Source organism: Lutra lutra, chromosome 7 (genome assembly GCF_902655055.1).
Source record: "Lutra lutra chromosome 7, mLutLut1.2, whole genome shotgun sequence".
Classification (NCBI taxonomy): Eukaryota; Metazoa; Chordata; class Mammalia; order Carnivora; family Mustelidae; genus Lutra; species Lutra lutra.
In genome coordinates this window covers 106,594,215-106,610,369 of record NC_062284.1, presented here as the reverse complement: position 1 = coordinate 106,610,369, position 16,155 = coordinate 106,594,215, and the positions used below count along the sequence as shown (strand labels likewise).

At 42.7% G+C, this 16,155-nt stretch overlaps 1 protein-coding gene and 1 long non-coding RNA gene across 3 annotated transcripts in view; one reads left to right on the top strand and one right to left on the bottom strand.

Moving 5' to 3' along the window:
* DAAM1 (dishevelled associated activator of morphogenesis 1) overlaps window positions 1-15,890 on the bottom strand; it is a 165,461-nt gene extending 149,571 nt beyond the window's left edge. The window contains exon 1 of one of the 2 annotated variants that reach the window (XM_047737013.1): window positions 15,770-15,890. The gene's annotated coding sequence lies outside the window, so the exon portion shown is untranslated. Of the gene's footprint in view, window positions 1-15,623; window positions 15,749-15,769 lie in introns of those variants that run through there. The other variant, XM_047737014.1, reaches the window with a different exon arrangement.
* On the top strand, window positions 1,063-8,201 carry LOC125104358 (uncharacterized). The gene is made up of 3 exons (XR_007128651.1): window positions 1,063-1,199; window positions 3,399-3,447; window positions 7,916-8,201. It is a non-coding gene; the product is annotated as an uncharacterized LOC125104358 (long non-coding RNA).
* Window positions 15,891-16,155: the final 265 nt, after the last annotated feature.

Sequence of the window (16,155 nt, the reverse complement as noted above, 5' to 3'; positions counted from 1 at the left end):
ACTAATTTACAGGAAATGGAGGAAACAGAAAGAGATGTTGTACCATGAGATCTAGACAGTGGGAAATTCTATAGGACAAATAACCCAGCTCTTTCCACAAGTATGTTGGAAAGAAAAATGTTGCATAGGATTTAGAGAAGCTTAAAGTATATATATATATTTAAAAAAAAAAAAAAAACAAAACAAAAACAAAACCTGAAATGTATGAAACTTACTAGAATCTTGAATTAACAAGTTTTTAAAAAGTGTACATTTGATAGCTGATGAGATGTTTGGTAATTTTAGAGCAATAATGTAAATTATTTTATGTATGAAAATGGTATTTTAGTTACATTATTAGAGTCCTGATATTTTTGGATATAAATACTAAAATATTTTGGGTTAAAATTATAAGATGTCTGGAATTTGCTCTAAAATAATCTCAGAGTTGGGACACCTGAGTGGCTCAGTTGAGCATCCAACTCTTGATTTCAGCTTGGGTCATGATCTCAAGTTCAGGTGACCATTGCATATAGCTCCACGCTGGGCCTGGAGCCTGCTTGAGATTCTTAATCTCTCTCTCTTTTTCTCTCTCTCTCCCCAAAATAAATAAATAATCTTAAAAAAAAAAATCCCAGAGTTGATGTAAAGTAGTTGTGGGCAAAAATGAAAGAGTCACCATGAATTGATGAGCTGTGGATATATGTAAAATTCTCATATTAGCTCTATTAGTCATTCTATGTGGGTATATGCGTATAGGAAATTTTCAATAATAAAACATTCTTAAATTATCTTCGTTTTCACTCTACTTAAAACAAGAAAAGTAATAATGGAAAGCCATTAATCTGAGAGGGAGATATTTTAGGAAGACAGAAGGGGTCCAGAAGCATATTTGTGAGGTGTCATTTTTAGATTTTAGATGTTCATCTTAATAATCATGAACAGTAAATCGGAATTTCTGCTATCTGGTATGACAGGCAGAACTTTAAGCGACACTTCCTATTACCCTTTGAGAGTGGAACCTATGATTATGATGAGTCATCACTCTCATGGTTATGACACATTGTATGGTTAAAGGGAGATTATCCCGGGTGGGTCTGGCCTAATCAGGTGAGACCTTAAATTTAGACTTTTCTCTGGCTGATGGCAGAAAAGGAAGTCAAAGAGATACACTCCAGCTAGCCTGCAGGAAAGGAAACATCCATGTGTGAACTGCCAAGGTGGGCCACGTGACATGAAATGCGGGTGGCCTCTAAGAGCTAAAAACAGTCCCTGGCTGACAGCTAGCAATCTTCAGTTCCTAGAGTCATAGAGAAATAAATTCTGCCAACAACTATGGAGCATGGAAGAATCCCTGAGCCCCAAATGAGAACTGCAGCCTTAGCTGACACGTGAATTTTAGCCTGCTGAGACCCTAGACAGAAAACCTAGCCACAGCATGCCCAGACTTCTGACCTGGTGGGGTTTTAAAGCACTAAGTTTGTGGTAATCTGTTACATAGCAATAAAACTAATATGCCTGGATAAGCATCTGATACCCGAAGAGTACACCACAGTACCCCCGAAGCTCACCTTCTGCACATGAGTTTATGATCCCGCTGGCACTAAGTGAGTACCTAAACATTCAGCAATTTCACTTTTAATGCAGTGTTTCTCAAAGGATCATGAATCCAAATTTGAGAAACCTTGAGCTACATAATCTCTTATAAATGAAATATTCCTTATCCAACACACACAGTTAGCTTTACAGGCAAGATTACATACTTGAGTGCTTTTTACAGTGTGAAGACTTCTACAGCAGAAAAAGCCTGCAAAATAATCATATGGAACAAGTTTAAAGCAAACTGTGACTAAGCTAAGTGTATCACCAAAACCTTTAGCTTTTCATCACAGTAGGTATAAAAGAGTACAGAGCCTTCTATCCTTTAACGCAGTAGTCCACGATTAGGAGGTGTGAAGAAATAGAGGCCAGAGTCCATTTCTTTTTTTTTTTTTTAATATATTTTTAATTTTTTTTTTATAAACATGTAATGTATTATTAGCCTTAGGGGTACAGGTCTGTGAATCGCCAGGTTTACACAGTTCACAGCACTCACCATAGCAGAGTCCATTTCTTTATAACAACATTTCCAAAGTCTCAGGTGGTCCATAGATATTAAGGAATTATCACAACTATCCTTTGTCCATTTTATATATGCTATTTAGGGGAAAAAACTGAGAGATACATGAAGAAAAGAAACAGGAAAGTATGTCATAGGTATTACCCTAAGGTGTACAATTCTAAGATTGCACTTAGTAGGATTCTTTTTAGCCTTTTTTTAAAGTAACAGCTTTATTGAGATATAAAATTCATATGCCATATAATTCAACCAACTCAAATGTATATAATTCATCCATCTCAAATGTATAGTGTAGTGGTTTTCTAGTATATTTACAAACTGTACCCATCACCATGACTTTTAGAACATTTTCAACACCCCCAAAAAGAAACCCTGTACTCTATCTTTTTAATTGTCATTCCTTCTTTAATACCATGTAATTTTTCTCTGGTACCAGAAAACAATGGTCACCTGAAACACAAAGTCAACACTTGAGAAAGAACTGAGGGTAGATTTGATCTACGGGCATAACAAATACTGGGAAAACAGTGATTTGGGATTGTAGAGAACTGCTTCTTATAACTGATGCTATGAACATTCCTTTGAAAACACAGACATGATCCAAATACACAAACATGAAACTACTTGCCAGTGAAAGCAAAAAATCTCTCACTGGAGAGACTCTTCCCCTATTGCACAATGTAATTTGCTTATATCAGAAGCTGAAGACAGAGGATGATCTGAGCTTTATTTAACCAAAACAAGTGTTCTGTATTCCAAAGGAAAAAATCTGGAATTTAAAATAGCACTCTTAAATGTTCACACCCGACATTAAAACATATTTGATAAGCCAAATGAATAAATGAATGAATGAATGAATGTTTTAAGATGTTTCCATGGCTTATGAGATGGTCTATAAAATGCCCACTATATTTCCCCCTGAAATTAATCACTCCCTTGCCTCTGCTATGCTTGATAGAAATCTGGATCTGAAATTCTAAGAAGAATCCAAGTAAAAGGAGCCACTTTATTCTATTTTCCACCTTTGGCAGTTATAACTGGGACTTCACAGTCTGGTCTCCACAGTGGCGCGTGGCATAAGGAAAGAAACTTGCAACAAACAAATCTACCCTCTGTTTATGAAGCCAGAAGAGTCTGATGAGAAACTCACTGAGTGAAACACAGCTGTGGATTTTTCTAGAATAGAAGCTAGTAAGAGCATTCACTACTACCACTCTTCCACCCACCTTACCTCAAAGACACTCCTGGTGTTTGCCATTTGTAATGGGTGGGTTCTGTTTCCTTTTACTTCAAACAATAGGTGAATGTGCAGATTGAATCTCCTAGGGAATCATCTTGAAAAGAAGAAGGTGATGTCTCCTGTTTTTCAGATCTTTTGCTCATCCACTTGTTTTCAGTCCTGGCTAAATATCATAATTACCTGGGGAGCTTTAAGAATCCTGGAGATTAGGTCCAAACCTGGACATCTGCTAAATCAGAATCCTGATACCTCTCCGTTTTATATCCACCACAGAGGATATTCTGACTCCCATCCAGGGCTCAGAACCAACAAACATCATTCAGTAAGAGGCATGGACCCCTTCAGAAATCCCACCTAACCTCTACGAAGGGACTTTGACTTCTGTTTTAACTGAAACTGTGTGCTTTCCGAGCATTATCTTTGTGTTAGTTGCTCAAGACCTGAGCTTGGGTTGGTTAATTAGAACTTAACATTCCCCTTATGTACACTGAAAATCTTACCAATGTTTTTCTGAGAGACCATTTTGAGTGTTGCCAAAGCCCAAGTTTTAGACTCAACTTTTAAAGACATTCTTGGTCGAGGGAGAGGAAAGAAAAATGAAACATCATTTTGTTAATTTTTTTCGGAGCTCTTCCCACACTGCTGTGGGAAGAGATAATGTGAGATAAGCTGTCATTTTTAAAGGCTGAAGCCCCCTCCCCTTTTCTTTTCTTTTTTTTTAGATCATTTTTTTTGAAGATTTTATTTATTTATTGGACAGAGAGAGAGATCACAAGTAGGCAGAGAGGCAGGCAGAGAGAGAGGGAGAAGCAGGCTCCCTGCTGAGCAGAGAGCCCGATGAAGGGCTCGATCCCAGGACCCTGAGATCATGACCTGAGCCGAAGGCAGAGGCTTAACCCACTGAGCCACCCAGGCATCCCCCCCCCACCTTTTCTAAGCATTTTGGCTTTTGACAATAATGACAGAGCCAACTTTTCTTTCCCCAAAGCCTCATCTTCCTATCCACAGATAACATTACTGACCAATCAACACAGGCCATGGGCTTCAAAGTTGTTTACCCACTAGCTCTGGTGGGTTTGCCCTGACCCAGCATCAGTGTCTCATGGAATTCCCTGTTGCGACCAAGACTATGTCCTTAAAATGTGGCTGGCCTCCCAGGCAGTGGTCATGGAAGAATGGAGAAATGACCTCACAGGGTCCAATCCACTGACCTTTACTTTGCTCTCACCAACTGCCCAAATAAATAAAAACAGCAGGGTAGCTCAGTTTCCCAGATGAATTCTAATTTATCCCTAAATATCCAAGCCTCATCCAATGTTTAAAGTTCTCAAGCTATCCAAAATCTGTCAGCTGGATCTCAACCAAGGCCAATTTTGCCCCCCTTGGGGACATTTGGCAATGTCTGGAGATGGTTTTGGTTGTTACAGCTGGGGGAAAGGTTGCTACTGGTATTTAGTGGGTAGAGGCCAAGAATGCTGATAACCATCCTACACTACACAGTATCGCCCCCTACAACAGAGAATTATCCTGTGCAGAACACCAATAATGCTGAAGTGGAGGAACCCTGGGTTAGGTCATTTGCCAGTCCACTGGTTTGAAGAACTCTCATCACAATTTTAATTTACTTTTAAAAAAAGGGGTCACAAACTCAAATGCCTTCAAGGTCCAAGGAGATAAAGAATTATCACATAAAGTGGCTGTGAATGAGGCACTAGGGTATGAGGGACGGGAGGGGGGGCTATACCAAATCAGAGTGTAAATGCTCACTAAAATCATTTTTTAAAATGATACTGTATTAGCCAAATGAAACATGACAGCACTGGTAGTCAAACTCTGGCTTAAAGAGTTTATCAATTTGACCAGAATTGGATGATCACCCCAAAATACTGTTTAGCCTCACCCCTTACATTCTATGGAACTTCCTGAACCCTAGGACTAGGGAACATAACTAGAAGCTGTTAAGGACAAACTAGGGATCAGATTATAAGGGTTTAGCTTCAGTTTATCAGATACATAGTGCTAAGAGCAGGGGCCAACGTTGGAAACTCTGAGGGTGAAAAAATGGTGTTCTTCTATCCCTGGTCTCCATCCTAGGGACACCCAGCGGGTATGACATCAATATTATACAATGCCATACAAGTATGGTCATTATTTTACGACACCATTCTCACAAAAGTTCAGAATTTTCACATTATTTCTCAGATGAGGAAACAGAGGCCGAAGAGATTTAAGTGAATTGCTAAGATTACCCACATCTGAACCTAAAACTAACTATTGTTTCTTTTTTCTCAATGCAATTACATCACAGCAAATAAAAGGTGTGAAGATTTCAAGGTGTCAAACATTCATGACTAAACTCTATCAACATAAAAAAATTATACATAAACGTTAAATTTAAACCTACTCATCACCGTCCTCTTTTCCCATCAGAAAAACATTAACATGTTTGCCCCCAAGTCCCTGTTTTAAGATCTCTTTTCCACATAACGGAAGAATTAAAAACAGGTTAAGTATCTCCAGCCCTCCCTTCGGATCAGGCTGTAGAGAGGAAAGCCAAGTCAGCAAAGAGAACTCAAGAACAAGGAAGCCTGATCAGATCTGAATATCCCCGGGTGTATGCATGCTTTCTGTGGAAGAATTCCTAGCCTGAGGAGACAGTATAAACAAATGCAATCCAGAGGGAAACAAGCGATAAGATAAGTGAGACCCAGTAACCCCCTCTGTCCTCCCTGCCACCTACTTCCCCAACTTATCCCATCAGAAAAACAATCTAGCTTGGGAGGATTAAAATATAAGTAGCCCCCTCTCTGCTACCACATAGCTCCCAATTCTTAAGTAAGAGGTTAAGGGGGAAGACTCGCTCCTTTGTGAGGTCAGTGATTGCGGCTCCCCTCGAGTGAAACCTGGCAGAATGGGGACAACCTGCTCCTTTCCCCATGGGGAGGATGTGAGTGCAGACCTGACAAGGAGGCAGTTCACTGCTCCTCCAGACTCAAATTACAATTCAAGGAGTGTAAGAGGAAAAGATGGAGTATGTTAGAAAGGTAGCTTCAGTCACAGCCTGAAAAGAAACTGGGTCAAACTAAAAATAGTATGTATATATATTTTTTCTTTTTTGTTTAAAATCAATCCCTTAGCAGAAAATGTCACAGGCAAGGCAGTTTCTCACCACAGTTCCTGGAACTTCTGTAGCTGGAAGTGTCACCTACACACAGGCTGTCAAGCCCTAAATGGGTCATAGAGGTTTTCTAGTCCAATCCAATCTCCATTCTTGATTTTTTTTTTAAGATTTTATTTATTTATTTGACAGACAGAGATCACAAGTAGGCAGAGAGGCAGGCAGAGAGAGAGGAAGGGAAGCAGGCTCTCCGCTCAGTAGAGAGCTGGATGCGGGGCTCAATCCCAGGACCCTGGGACCACGACCTGAGCCGAAGGCAGAGGCCTTAACCCACTGAGCCACCCAGGCGCCCCCCATTCTTGATTTTTAAAATGTAAAAATATAACAGGCCTTTCATTTAGTGTTCTGAGAACACGATGCGGTCTCAGCCATCACCTTCAATTCTAGCCCAATTCATTCCACACTGTCTCTGACTTTTTGCCAAATGACCAGGAAGCCCTGAGTAATTGCGGGGGTGGGGGGGTGGGGGGAGGTGTCAGGGGAAGCTCTCATGCAAACGAGGTTGCCACACCTTGTTTGCCACAAACAGAATAGGAAATAAACAGAAATGCTATTGTTGTTTCTTTTGCCATCGTCCTAAATCAAATAACCACTAATATGAGGTGCATTAAAAAAAATAAATCCTGTCACTTACCTTGGATGAAACCATATGACATTTTCTGTATCTACAATTTCACCAATTTTCGAGAGTAGGGAATCGTTTAATTTTTCTGCTTCATTTCCTTCAACTTTTAGAATATTTTTTTGTAATAAATTCTCAGGATTTAGAAGGGTCCTTAGTCTAATTCTCTTGTCACAGAAAAGAAGATGTGGTATCTATACACCATGGAATATTACTGAGCCACCAAAAAGAATGAAATCTTGCCAGATGCAACAACATGGATGGGACCAGAGGTTATTATGCTAAGCAAAATAAGTCAAAGAAAGACAAATATCACATGATTTCACTTATATGTGGAATTTAAGAAAACAGATGAATATACAGGAAGGAAAGGAAAAATAAACTAAACTAAACTAAAAACAGAGAAGAAGGCAAACCATAAGAGACTCTTAACTATAGATAATAAACTGAGAGTTGCCTGAGGGAGGTAGGTGGGGAAATGGGCTAAATGGGTGATGGGTATTAGAGAGGGCACTTGTTGGGATGAGCACTGTTCTATGTAATGACGAATCACTAAATTCTACTCCTAAAACCAATTCGACACCATATGTTAACTAACTTTAAATTTTTTTAAAAAGGAAAAAAAAAGAACTACAGATTCTAACTTAACTCATGTCCTGACATTTCACTGCTCAGTCTTACCAAATCTCTGTGAAACAAATACAAATTTAGACATATATGAACAATCTTACTGATGTGGTGAATGATTTTGATCACCATCCTTCCCTCTTCTTCTAGGATGCAAGTCTGCAGAGGTTTTATGAAGAATAGCAAAGCCAAGAAATGGCACCAAAACATCCATGAATGATTTGTCACATCCTCAAGAAACAGAAAAGACCAAGGCTAGGGGGCTTTGGCAAAGTTTTCGGAAGCTACTCTTAGTTCTAACCCACTCTTCACAGGACACACCCATCAGAAGCATATAGTTCCTCGGCGAATTGCTGGCAAAGCCTTGCCTCTAACGTATGGGGTCTGAAAAACCCAAGATCTCCAATCAGTTCATCTGATAATATGGCACCATCTTTTGCCATTGTGGTGACAGCTATGCATTAATATATTCATAGTGCACTGTCTAGTCTTCTATGTTGCCAGGAGCATGATGAATTTTTTTAAAAGGGGAGGGGGTGCCTGCAGGGGAGGGAGTAGAGCATGCAACTTTTTCTTTTTTATATAGATTTTATTTATTTTTTGACAGACAGAGATCACAAGTAGGCAGAGAGGGCGGGGGGAAGCAGGCTCCCTGCTGAGCAGAGAATCCGATGCAGGACTCGATCCCAGGACACTGGGATCGAGACCTGAGCGGAAGGCAGGGGTTAACCCACTGAGCCACCCAGGTGCCCCCTTCTTCTTTTTTTAAAAAAGATTTATTTATTTGAGAGAGAGAGAAAGACAGCAAGTGCAAGCAGTGGGGAGCAGAGAGACAGACTCTGACACAGGGCTCTCCACAGGGTGATCTCAGGATCCTGAGATAATGACCTGAGCCAAAAATTAAGAGTCCAACACTTAATTGACTGAGAAACTCAGGTGCCCCTGAGTATGGGACTCTTAACCTCAGGTTTGCAAGTTCAAGTCCCACGTTAGGTACAGAGACCACTTTAAAAAAAAAAAAATTAAATTAAATTTTTAAAAATTTAAAAAAAAAAAAGGTTGACTAAAATTACAGTACAGTTTGTAGCTCCAAAACAAGGCAAAACTAACCCATGGCCTTGATCTGGTTTGTATATCACTAACAAACTGAGCTTAGCCAAAAAGCAGAATATAAGAACCCATTTCAAAAAACAAAAGATGGGCATCTCTATTGCCCAGACAATGACCAAAGCTGGGATCTGGGCTATCTACTCTTGGAAACCTGAATTCAGAAAGCCCACCAGATGCACAATGTTTGCCAATCGCACAAAATATTTTTTTTTCCCCCAGAAATGAAAAGGACAAAGACCAATTTAATAGTTGACCCTAATTATGTACCTTCCAGAATACAAGGTATCTTCAATTCTGCTCTTGGTGCAATTTATAGAACAGAATGAACCCAGGTTATTACTAAACTGATTGACATTCTTAGGAAGTGTAACAAGATGAATGGGGGGGGAACAAAAATCTTCTGAAATCAATGTCCATTGAATGTTTGAGTAGCCTAATGGTTTATAAGCCTTTTGTTTTCATTTTCTTTTCCTGGCAATATATTGTTAGGGCATAACTTTCCTATTATTTCCCTAAATGACACGGTTTGAGTTTTACTCAACTGTCTTCGTTAAATATTGTCAAAGTGGGACTATATCCAGTTTTAAGCCAAAAGGAAAAGATCTATTGTAAGTCAGGAAACCGTACCAACTACATTGGAAACTGAACCTGCTTCCCTCTGTTTCCACATTGAATTCACAATAGCGGCTATGGTTTAGAAGAACTGCAATCGTGTATTTGACACCAAATTTGCTCCACTGTAAAAATAAATAGAAGGCTCCCTTCTGAGGTGGGAAATAAAAAAGCTTATTTTAATATCTAAGGATAACCCAATATTAGATTACATGTTTGACTACTACTCAAGTTTTCACTATTTTCCTTTCAAAAGAGCTTTTACAATTTATGTTAAAAGACAACAAGGAGGTGGGAAGCTCAGAAGTTACGGGAGTTTTAACTCACCAGGCAGGCTTCTGTGGCTCTGCTCTGGGTGAGAAGGGTTTTTTCAGATAAGAGAGTCAACCTATTGAAAAGTTATCTCAGTTAACAAATACAGTCTAATGCTGGACAGGCACCAAAAGGATTTAGAGATGGCATATAAGAGCATTTCTTTTTTCAAATAATTTGCCTATCACCCACAGAGCCAAAAGGAGGAAGTTCAGAAGTATTATCATCCAAATACACAAATGCAACATTTTTTAATCTCATGCAACATTTGCTGCTCCAGAAAGTCAGAGTTTAAGGAACCATTAACTGTAGAAACATTTTTACTCTCAATTAGGCCAGCATTTATTGACCGCGCACTGTTTCAGAATTAAGAGATACAAAGGAAGTTGTTATTCCCCCTAACTGATGGAGAGAAAAGAATTAACACATAGGAAAACCAGAGGCAAAGTAATCCTGTGGGGTGTAAAGAACTAGGCTGTCTGGGTCCCTAACCTAGTCATTGACCCTAACAAGCCATTGACCAGTTGCATGACCTGAGCTAGGCAAGTTCCTTAACTTCTTCGTGCCTCAGTTTCTTCATTTGTAAAATGGTGATGATAGTATGTATCTCACAGAACTCTTGAGAAGAGTCAATGGTTAAGCCCATGTAAGATATTAGGAAAGACCCTGGCACAAGGTAAGCATCTCACATACCTTGACTATTAGCATCATGTTACCTGTGTTAAGTTCTATGGTCAGGTAAAGGGCTCGAAGGAGGAAGGAGCAGAAGGGGTTGGTAAAAGCTGAAGCAGGGAAGGGTTCCTGGAATGTGGGGCACTCAAGATGGATCTGAGAGCACAACGAGAATTTAGAAACTCGGAGGAGCACCCATTGCAATGAGGGGCTATTACTGCAGAAAGTCACAGATGGTGTAAAAACCAGGAGTGCTTAAACATCAACAAGGAAAATAAAGCTCACCAAAGCGGAGTATGTATTTGGTAACCTCAGATTAATTGCGGGCGGAGCAGGGGGAAGGACGCAAGGAGAGGCCTCCATAGACTTGCTGCAGTGCTCCTGGATTAATCTGTGTTTAACTAATTTTTAGACCTGTGTACTATGAACGCAAACTCACTTTGAAATATACTCAGTTCTCTTCTCCTGGAACAGTGGAAAGGATGCTAGAAAATCAAAAGGTAAACTTTTTCTTTTTCCTGCAAAAATAGGCTGCTACATGGAATGTAGGTCCCCAAAATCAACTTGCACCTCGTCTGCATCTGTCCCTCTTTCAGTGGGGGTACTAAGCAGTGGCTTGGAGGACCTGGAGGGGCAGGGAGGCACTTCAGATCCATCCTTCAATTCCAATCTCTATCAGCTGCCCTCAGCCACTCCAATAAACACAATCTACAGAAAAGGACAGTACATTTGCTAAGCAAATGTAACCTCAAAGGAGGTATCCTCTATCCCGGTCTGCCCCATTGACCAGATGCTACCCCCAAGCCACACAGAAAAACTGCCCTCCTTACTGATTTCTTAAATAGTACCTGTGCAATTAGTTGCCTCTCAACTGAACTCTCGGGAAAATTACTAAGAACAGATTCTGTGAGTGCTTAGGATACATACTCATTTGGAAGGTTTCCTCCACTGCCAAGTTTGAAATCGTAATGCCAAAATAAGTGACCATAGTCCACATCCCTTATTCAAAGAAGAAAAATCACAAAACAGAATAGAAAAATTTTCATTTTGACTGTGCCCTCTCTAGAATTTAAACGAGTTTGCTAACCTAAATTGGCAAAGTTGCTTTGTTTCCTGCAGTAGAAGGACAGGCTTAACACTTGGAACTACCAGGAGCATGACATGAAGCCAGGGAGGGCCCCACAGAAGTTACAAGCTCTGTGATTATTTCCTAAACCAAAGACCTAAGACACTCAGTGGTACCAAGCTTTGTTGGAAGAGCTTGTTTCCCCTGATCCAATAGCTGTAACTTTTTAAGTGATTTCACAGAAGACCTCAAGATTCTCAAGCCAAAGCCACTCTTTATAACATCCCCCAAATATTTACACAATGAAACACTTTCAATCTTAACCATGTTTTGTTTGTAAACACCTTATTTGTTCTGATGACCACAGTACCAACACGAAAAGCAGTCTTTTAAACAAAGTAGCTCCAATAAAACCACACACAGACTCACAGGCATTCTTAACGCCCAAAGCCTATCCACAGAGCAAGAAAGCCAGGATTCAAATTCCTTGGCACCTACTCACTGAGCTCCTGTAAGCACCACCCAAGGACACGACCCACTGCACCCTCGTTACTATCATGCCTCCCTACTAATTAATACTTCTAAAAACCCACAATCTGATTACTGGAAGATAACTGAATGTTACAAATATTGGACAAATGTTTCCTACCCCCGTTTCTTCTCTCACATTAGCCAGCATGGGACAACTGATCCTGTTTTGAGGTAAACTCCACCCCAGGTTAGAGAGCCATTGTCCAGCTCTTCTACCCAAATGGTGCCTCAGGTACCAGAGGTGGCCTGGCAAAGGCCTCTAGGTATCTTTGCCTTGGTGTGTGTGTGTGTGTGTGTGTGTGTGTCTGTCTTCTGTCATACACCTCCTAGGAAAGTTATCTGGGTCAAGGATAACATAAGAGAAATCTAGAAATACAAAAATCTGCTTTGGGATAAAAATCGTATCAAGAACTATAACAAGAATTTTAAGGGGGGAAAAAAGAACTCTGTGAGTGAATGTATTCCAAAAGCAAATACTTACAAAATTCATCTATTACAAACTCATGAAGGCCTTTCATACTTCGAGTTATATGCTACATGGGAGTTTTCATTTATGCTAAGATGAAACTACTTCACAGAAAGCTACAGGAATATTACAATTGATGCCAGAACTATCCATGGAAAGAATCTTGAATCTCCATTCATGGTTCTACTATTGACTTAACAAACATTTACTAAATACCTACCAATGATCAAACACTAATTCTAGAGAGACAGGGAAGGACAAGACAAAGACCCTGTCCTCAAAGACCTTAAGGGAGTGGAAAAAAAGCCACACATTTGAACTGCTGTCAGAATTATAAGGACTCGAGAAATAAACAGATAACTGAAGGAGATTTCCAGTCAATGATAAGCTCTAGGACAAAAATAAAGAGTGAGTGACAATTTCTGATTCTGTTTCCTCGTGAGGATGTAACCACCTATTTAAAACAAGATGATGAATGTCAACCACCTGGCACTCAGCATCCCCAAGCATTTACCTGCACATGAAGGCACATGCATACACACTCACAGATACAGCCTTTCCCCTGCTTAACTGCAATATCTGTGATAATCTACCTTGGTGTGTAATAAAAGCAGAAAGTAAACAAACTGTGTAATTCAATTACGCTTAAAACTGCATTCATCGGGGCGCCTGGGTGGCTCAGCGGGCTAAGCCGCTGCCTTCGGCTCAGGTCATGATCTCAGGGTCCTGGGATCGAGCCCCGCATCAGGCTCTCTGCTCAGGGGAGAACCTGCTTCCTCCTCTCTCTCTGCCTGCCTCTCTGCCTGCTTGTGATCTCTCTCAAATAAATAAATAAAAATCTTTAAAAAAAAGCAAACTGCATTCATCAAGAATCTATAAAAAGGCAAAACCTGAACAATTAATTCTAAGATACCTGGATAAACAGAAGTCCAGATACAGGGCTCATACTAGTAAATATTAAAAATACTATCGTAAATAGTAATATGGCTGCTTTGCCCACTTTGGAGGACTGCCATGAAGTGCCAGTCAAATCATACAAGTAAGGCTCAGAGATATTAACCCAAAGCCACAGTGTCAGAAGCTGAATCTAACCCATCCTATTATTTTGGAGAAAAGACAATGACCAAGTCCTTCACAGAGTCACAAGATTTTATACCTAGAATCAACTTTGGGAATCCCCTTCTCTCCCTCCCCCATATTACTATTGACCGAGGTCCCCTCAGGTAAAGGGTTAACCCCAGGGTGGGGTAGCCAGCAATGACAGAGCCAGAGCAGGACCCAGGCCTCCTAGATCCCTGCCCAGTCTCTTCATTTTCAAGGAAATGCATCCTTTAAGCAGGCGGCAGGCTTTTAGATTTTATGAGAACCACAAGGACGATACTGACTTCCATAATTCAATTTCAGTCATTAATTGTCCCTATAAACTTCCAGAGAGCTGCACCTAGAGCAAACTGAGGCCCTTTACTGGTGGCCAGAGAGCTCTCTTCATGCAAAACGGAGGACACGCCCTCCTCGAGAAAGCTGCCTCTAACACTGTCATGTACATTATTAGTTAAATTATGCATCTAGCCTGAAAGGCGAAAAGATCATTCCATTGTAGTTTTCAGAGCTTGCCTCAGGAAAAAGGCTCCAAACTATTACTCCTGGGGAGGAGCGAGTCCAAGTACAGGCACATGAGGGTAAAAGGGGTCTTGAACTGTGTCCAGGCTACTTCTAAAAGAATGGCTAGAGAGGCCTGGTTTGTGAAACCGGTGAAGAGAGAGCAGCTGGGCCCGGAACGAGCATTTGACCACACCCACTGGCCACGCCCTCCCAGCTGCCCGCAGAGCCACATCGAATTGAAACAGCAGTGGGAGCAGTTAAGATTCCGACGGCAGGAGTCGCCATGGCAACGGGATTCATCTTGCAGACAAACTCCGCTTGAATACACCAGGTCCTTCTCCAGTCTCAAGAAACTACCAACTGGAAGAGAGCAAAAACGGTCACGGGTTGTATTTGCTCTTGATGCTCTCCTGCTGGTGGAGATGCCGTGCGGGTCCGAGTTGGAGGATATAAAGCGTAGGTATCAATTCATAGGCCCACTCAAGTATTTTATGGGGGGGTACAGAACACCCCAACGCCAGGCTATGAGCAACTTGAGAAGAGCCATTCGCAGCGTTTGATGAATGAATGAGTATACGAAAGAATGAGGGTGCTAGGGAAAGGAAATCCAGAAGACTTCATCGAGTTCCCGGGACTCGAGTGCGTCTCAAGTAGAAGGGCAAGCCCATCACGAGCAGTTGGATTTTCGACACCAGCTGGTTCCTATTGCCCAGCCCTCCTACCCCACAGCGAGCCTCATCGTTAGATGATTCGACAACCTGCACCGCCTTACCACCTCCCAGCCCAGGGCTCCGGGCAGATGCTTCGCCCCCGTTCAGGTGTTCTTTGTGGAGGAAGCAATCAGAGCAGGGGGAACCAAGATGCACCTTCCCCAGGCGGAGATGCAGGAGCGCTCTGCGACGCCTCGAACCCGCTGCACGGGCGGCGCAGCCTCCCCTCACTGCTGTCCGCTAACACCCCCAATGCTCCTTCCGCAGCGCGGGTTTCCCTCCTCTCCTCTGAGACCTTTAGCTTCTAACTTTCTCCCAATTACAATCAACCCGTCCCTTTGGAATAAAGCTTGAAGTGAGGGCTGCAGGGATGTTTGGGCTTCTGCTCGGACGCGGGCCGGCGGGTAAACGAGTGCCTCCTTCCCTGTCGCCACCTCCGAGTCCACCACCCCTGCCTCGGAGCCTCCCGGGCCAGCAGCTCCCAAAGGCGGCAGGGCCCGCAGCCCCTGGCCGAGGCCACAATCCCCCGGCGCCCCAACGCCGCAACCTCAGGACCCGCAGCAAGGCGGCGAGTGGTACCCTGCCTGCTCTTTTGGCATCCCAGCGCCTCAGAAAGAAAGGAGGGAGGGACCCCTGTCCTCGGGGGCGCCTTCCTCCGGGCTCGCCTTGCTTTTCGCCGCGCTTGCAGCCATTTTCCCAAACCCAGCTTGGCAGCCGGGAGCTGTCTCGGTCCCGTTCCCACCCAGACCCAACCTGAAGGACGGGTTTAATATTTACCTACTGGCCCTGGGGCTCCGGGGAGGCAGCGGGAGGGCGCGCCGCGAACCCAGCGCCGGGCCCGAAAAAGCGCGCCCACCCCCGCGCCACCGCGCGGTGCTACTTAATGAATGAGTGCGGCGGGCCAGGCGGCACGTCCCCCTTACCTGAGCAGCCCCTGCATGCTGGAAAGGCGGCTCAGCGCTCCGGGTACAATGGGATCCGGTTAAACAGTTTCCTTCACAGCCGCTCGTAGGTTACCAACTCGCAGGTGACATCACCCTCTCCTCGCCTGATAGGATACAATGTGGCGCCCACTGCGCATGGACTCCCCTGCCGGGCCCGCGCACCCCTGGGAGTTGTAGTCTGAGTCTCACAAGCACAGCCTGGATAGCTACGCTAACTGGGGCTCGAAGAACTACACTTCCCGAAGCAGTCCTCGGCCGCTTCTTCCCCTCCCCTTAGCCCCGCCCCCGCCGGACCCGCCCCCTCCCCGCCCTCCAGCCTTGCAGTGTTAGCGGTGGTCGTTCCAGAAGCTGAGTTGCGGACAGCA